At 47.9% G+C, this 6,325-nt stretch overlaps 1 protein-coding gene across 4 annotated transcripts in view; it reads left to right on the top strand.

Moving 5' to 3' along the window:
- The first annotated feature begins 4,022 nt into the window (after positions 1-4,022).
- Positions 4,023-6,325, top strand: part of HELZ2 (helicase with zinc finger 2) — a 77,482-nt gene continuing 75,179 nt past the window's right edge. For all 4 annotated transcript variants that reach the window (XM_042462382.1, XM_042462384.1, XM_042462385.1 and 1 more), the window contains exon 1: positions 4,023-4,160. The gene's annotated coding sequence lies outside the window, so the exon portion shown is untranslated. The remainder of the gene's footprint in view (positions 4,161-6,325) is intronic.

Here is a 6,325-nt window from a genome sequence, read left to right as displayed (position 1 = left end):
CTTCAATTCCCAGAAGCCCCAACCAGCTTGGCCAACAGTCAGGAATGCTGGGAGCTGAAGTCCAAAACAGCTGATGGACCTAGTTTGGGAATCACTGAGCTAGAGGCACCAGATGACACAAGGACAGGATTTATGGCTCAAAACAGAGGACATTTTGCAATTCCTCCTGGACTGCTGGACGTAAGGTTGAAAGGTAGGACATGTCCCACAAAAGGAAGACCTCTGGTCAACTTGATCTGAAGGGATGGCATGTTGACCATGTATACTTAGGGAGAAAAAAATGTAATGCACAGTTATAGGATGGGGGATGCCTGGTGTGACAGCAGTACATTTGAAAGGAATCCAGAAGTCCTAGCAGACCCCAAGTTGCACATGAGTCAACAGTGTGATGCGGCAGCTAAAAAGGCCAATGCAATTCTAGGCTGCATTAATAGAACTATAGTGTCTAGAGATCAAGGGAAATAATAGTGCCACTCTATTCTGCTTTGGTTAGGCCTCACTTAGAATACTGTGTCCAGTTCTGGGCACCACAATTCAAAAAGGATGTCAAGGAGGAGGGTGACCAAAACGGTGAAGAGTCTGGAAGCCATGCCTTGTGAGGAGCAACTTAGGGAGTTGGATGTGTTCAGCCTGGAGAAGACAAGATTAAGAGGTGATATGATAGCCCTGTTTAAGTATGTGAAGGGGGGTCATATTGAGGATGGAGCAAGCTTGTTTTCTGCTCCTCCAGAGAACAGGACCCCAGAGCAATGGATTCAAGCTACAGGAAAAGAGATTCCATCTCAACATTAGTAGGAACTTCCACATAGTAATAGCTAGACAATGGAACACGTTCCCTTGGAATGTGGTGGGATCTCCTTCTCTGAAGGTTTTTAAACCATCTGTCAGGAGTGCTTTGACTGTTTCTTGCTGCATGGCAGAATGGGGTTGGACCAGGTGGCCCTTGGGGGCTTTTCCAGCTCTAGGATTCTATGACCTTTGCTGGTGGATGGGGTGGTCTCTGGCCCAATGCTGGTCCCTGAGCCATTGGCAAGTCTCTGGCAAGTTTCTAGGAAAGAATAAATAATACTTCTAGCCAATGAGCACAAATGCAGTGCCATTCTCTGGCACATTGGAACCAAAAAATAATTGGTGGTCTCTTATATTAGATACTCTGAGAAACACTGAAGAGGGAGCAAACTCTGTGTAAGTCAGAGCCATCTGGAAAACTCATACCAATAACAATGGGGATGGTTTGAGCATTGGTCAAGGTCCCTGGGGGGCTTCAATCTTCCCTTAGGCATGGAAACTCCTTGGGCAACTCACACCCTCTCCTCCTCAAGAGAAAGGCAATGGCCAACCTCCTTTGATTAAATCTTGCCAAGAAAACCATGATAAGGATCAACTTGACAAGCACAGAATAACAAACTGTCAGCAGAGTGCTAGAAGTCTCCCCCTCCTCCACTACTACCTCCCCCTTTTCCTTTTGTGTCATGTCTTCACTAGATTGTAAGCCTGAGGGCAGAGCACTGTTGCTTCCTGTTCTTTTTCTTGCAAATTGCCATGTACAATCAGGAGGAGATGAGGGCTAGGAAGGGCAGCTTGAAAGAACTAGACAAGATCCTAAAGTGTAAAGATATCCAACTGAACACTAAAGTCAGGATTGTTCATGCCACCATGTTTCCTGCCATTAGGCATGGATAAACATGCAGGGATAGCTGTGTTGGCCATTTTAACGAACCCAAACAAAAAGCCACCAGCGATACCTTTATTGGCCAACTGAAATGCACAATATACTTGTTGCAAGATCCATGGGCTTCTTCATCAGGCAAGATGTTATAAACCAAACAGGAAAAATGTTTGGGTGTGAGAGCTGGATGGTGAAGAAAGTGGAGAGAGAAAAAACAATCAACTCATTTGAGATATGGTGCTGGAAAAGAGTGCTGCGGATACCATGGACAGTGAAAAAGACCAACCAATGAGTCCTTGAACAGACCAAGCCTGAAATCTTCCTGGAAGCCATGATGATCCAGTTGAGGGTGTCATACTTTGGACACATCATGAGAAGGCATGATGACTAATTAGAAAAGACAATAATGCTAGGAAAGATGGAAGGAAGTAGAAAGAGAGGAAGACCAAAGGCCAAATAGATAGACTCTATTAAAGAGGTCATGGGTTTGAGTGTACAGGACCTGAGCAGAGCAATGGAGGACGGGGGTCTTGGAGATGTCTCTTCCACAAGATCACCAGGAGTTGGGGTGACTGGAGGGCAGTTAACAGCGACAACAACAAACTGGAGAGGAGTGCTGAGGGTACTGTGGACAGCCAGAAAGACAAACCAATGGGTCCTTGAACAGATCAAGCCAGAAATCTCTCTGGAAGCCAAGATGACAAATCCGAGGATATTGTACTTTGGCCCCATTGGGGGAAGTCATGGATTGTTAGAAAAGACAATAAGGCTAGGAAAGGTAGGAGGCAGCAGAAAGAGAGGAAGACCTCATGCCAGATGGATAGACTCAGTCAGGGAGGCCAGGGGCCTGAATCTGCAAGGCCTGAGCAGAGCAGTAGAGGATAGAAGGTCCTGGAGACATCTCATCCAAGGTCTCACAGAATCGTAGAGTGGGAAGAGACCACAGGGGCCATCCAGCCCAACCCCATTCTGCTATGCAGGAACTCACAATTGAAGCACCCCCGACAGATGGCCATCCAGACTCTGTTTAAAGACCTCCAAAGAAGGAGACTCCACTACACTCCGAGGAAGGAGTGTGTTCCCCTGTCGAACAGCCCTTACTCTCAGGAAGTTCCTCCTAATGTTGAGGTGGAATCTCTTTGCATCCATTGTTCCATGTTCTAGTCTCTGGGGCAGCAGGAAACAAGCTTGCTCCCTCCTCAATATGACATCCCTTCAAATATTTAAACAGGGCTAGCATATCACCTCTTAACCTTCTCTTCTCCAGGCTAAACAGACCCAGATTCCTATGTCTTTCTTTATAAGGCAAGGTTTCCAGACCCTCCACCATTTTGGTGGCTCTCCTTTGGATATACTCCAATTTGTCAACATCCCACTTGAATTGTGTTGCCCAGAACTGGACACAGTCTTCCAGGGGAGGCCTGACTGGACCAGAATAGATGGCACCATTACTTCTCTTGATCTAGACACTATACTTCTATTGGGGTAGTAGCATCCCAGATCCAAATTGCAAATACCTTTACTAAGCTCACTGTTTTGTGAATTGGGACACTATTGTCCTTGGCTACATGGCCAGCTACATGGGAAGAGCCAGTGTGGTGTAGTGGTTTCAGAGTTGGACTAAGACTCTGGAGACCAGAGTTCGAATCTTGGCTCAGCCATGGAAACCCACTGGGTGACTTTGGGCAAGTCACACTCTCTCTGCCTCAGAATATGGCCATGGCAACCCCCCTCTGAAGAAATTTGCCAAGAAAACCCTATGATAGGTTCTCTGTAGGTCGTCATAAGTAAAAAATGACTTGGAGGCAGACAACAACAACAACAACAAAACATGGTCAGCATGGCTCCCCCTGGATCACTGCTTCATAGATTTGGGATGCTCTTGTACTTTGCAACATGGTCAACACCACAGCTGCCCCTTTGTTGGCCATGGAGCAAAGTACAAGAGCATCCCAAATCCACAAAGCAGTGATGGTTTGCAACATGGCCAACCATATGCCTCCCCCATCCCTGCTTTGTGGAGAAGACATGCTATTCCACTCGGCCAGGTTGCCAACAACACACTCCCCCCTGAACCAGTGCCTGGTGGATTTGGGATGCTCTCTCTGGATCCCTGCTTGGGGGCTTTGGGTGCTCTTCTTGCCCTTGGCCACTCGAAGGCCAGGGGCTGGCTCTGGGATGCTGCTGCTGCTGCTGTGGCCCTGCTTGGCCCTCCTTCTGCCTGGAGCTGGGCGGCTGGAGGGCGGTCTCCCACTGAAGGCCGGGGGCGGCTCCTGGGTGCTGCTCCTCCTCGGGGCTGGCTCTGGCCTGATGCAACTTCCGAGCCGCGCTCGCTGCCGCTGAGCCGGGAAACGAAACTGGCGCCGGGCTTGGAAGGCTCCCTCCTCCGCCTCCTGCAGCCTGCCTTCTTCGGGCTGAGCGCAGGACTCGAACTCAGAGGCGCCGCGCAGCTTCCTCGCCGACGGAGCCCTTTCGGAAGGCGATTTGGGAGGTAAGAAAGGAAAGGGCGGCGGGGGGCTTGCTGGGGATGGGGGCTGCATGCTCACGTGCAGTGCCCCTGACACGTGTCAAAGGGGGCCGGCTTTTGCACAGCCTGGGTTTGTTCTTTTCTGCGCACGTGGGAAGGAGAAGTTGGGTCTGGGATGGAGAGAGGGTGGCTGACGCGGGTCTTTCCATTCAGACGACATTAAGACACGCGTTTGGAGTTTTTAGGGGGGAAATCTTGAGGGAAGAGCTTGCCAGGTTGGGAGATCTGGGTTCAAATCCCTGCCCAGCCCTGGAGATTCAGGCAAGCCACACTCTCTCAGCCTCAGAGGCAGCCGGCTGTTGTTGTTGTTGTTGTGTTTCTGACTTATGGCAACCCTAAACCGAGCCCATGCTGGGGTTTTCTTGGCAAGTTTCATCAGAGAGGGGTTTTAACAATGTTTTTATCATGTATTTGATACAGTCTGTCAGCCTAAATGCCTTGTCGAGGGGAGCCAATGTAGCTGAGGAGTTTGTGTGTTGGACTATGAGTCTGGAGACCAGGGTTCGAATCCCAGCTCAGCCATGAAACCTACTGGGTGACCTTGAGCAAGTCACACTCTCTCAGCCTCAGGGGGAGGGAATGGCAAATATCCTCGGAACAAATCTGGCCAAGGAGTTTATCACACGGGAGGAATTTCTCTTCATTTCAAAGGAAAAGAAAGCAGGGCCAGAACGCATTTACGTGAATTCCCTAGTTCAGCAAATTTATGTGAATTTGAATTGAATTGGTACTGACTTCCCATTGCCAGAAAATAGCTTGCCATTGCCCAAAACTGCGTGTCATCACCTCTCACGCAATAACATGAAGCCCCAGGATTGCGTTCGGACTGACCTCCCATTGCCCGAAATTGCGTGTGGTAGTCTATCACACAATAACGTTAAACCCCATGATTGCCTCCGGATTGCCATTGGATGATACTTCCAGTTTCCCTTCTCTGATAACGTCTCAAGAAAACCCCGGTATAGGTCCCCCTTTGGGTCACTGTGAGTCAGGAATGACTTGAAGGCACACAGCAACAAAAACAGGCACCGTTTCATCACTTACTCTTCCGCACTTTTAACTGCTGTTTCCACCCAGTTTCCTTTAAAATGTTCAATATCTGCTCACATCATTGATCTGTGAATTTTATCGGGTTCCTTTCACTGATGAGTTAATTTATCCACTTGCATCCTTTTACATAGTCTTCTTCGCCATTCCTCAGTTGTGGGTATGTCTTTCACCTACCAATTTTTGTTGTTGTTGTTGCATATATTCATCTGGCTGTTGTGTATTCTTGGCAGGTAGCAACAAAAAGAGAGAGCCAGTGTAGCATAGTGATTTAAGCGTTGGATTGCAACTCTGGGGACCAGGGTTCGAATCCTGGCTTGGCTATGGGAACCCATCGGGAAGGCAATGGCAAACCCGCTCTGAACAAATCTTGCCAAGAAAACCCCAGGATAGATTTGCTTTAGGGTTTCCATAAGTCAGAAATGATTTGAAGACACACAACGATAACAACAAGGTAGAAATCAAAGCTATAGCAGTTTTAGTCTGTAGAATCAGTATCTATTCTAGAGACATCTTGTTGCACCTTTGAGACAAACAACAAGGATCAGACTTGACATAAATATAAGAATAAACTGATTGGTCTCCAGAAGTCAGAAATGACTGGAAGGCACACAACAACAACAACAACAACAACAACAAATGAGAATTAAATCCCCATTGATTCCTGGAAACCCACTCAGGGAACCCTGGGCAGATCACACTCATCCTAAGAAGAAGGCAATGGGAGACCCTTTGCCAAGGAAACCCTTTGATAATGGTCAGGGTTAGGGTCAGCGTGATCTGAATGTTGACACTGGAGAACAGGGCTCAAATTCTGCCTTGGCCATGGAAAACCCACTGTGTGACCCTGGGTATGTCACACTCTCTCAGCCCTGTGGGATGGCCATGGCAAACCCCCTCTGAACAAATCTCACCAAGAAAACCCCATGCTTTCAGGTTTTCATAAGTCAGAAATGACTTGAAGGCACACAACGATAGTAACAACAAAGTAGAATTCAAAGATATAGCTGTGTTAGTCTGTAGAATCAGTATCTAGGGAGATCTTGTAGCACCTTTGAGACTAAGAACAACAATCAGGCTTG

Source organism: Sceloporus undulatus, chromosome 4, assembly GCF_019175285.1.
Source record: "Sceloporus undulatus isolate JIND9_A2432 ecotype Alabama chromosome 4, SceUnd_v1.1, whole genome shotgun sequence".
Lineage (NCBI taxonomy): Eukaryota > Metazoa > Chordata > Lepidosauria > Squamata > Phrynosomatidae > Sceloporus > Sceloporus undulatus.
This window is presented reverse-complemented; position numbering and strand designations above follow the sequence as displayed.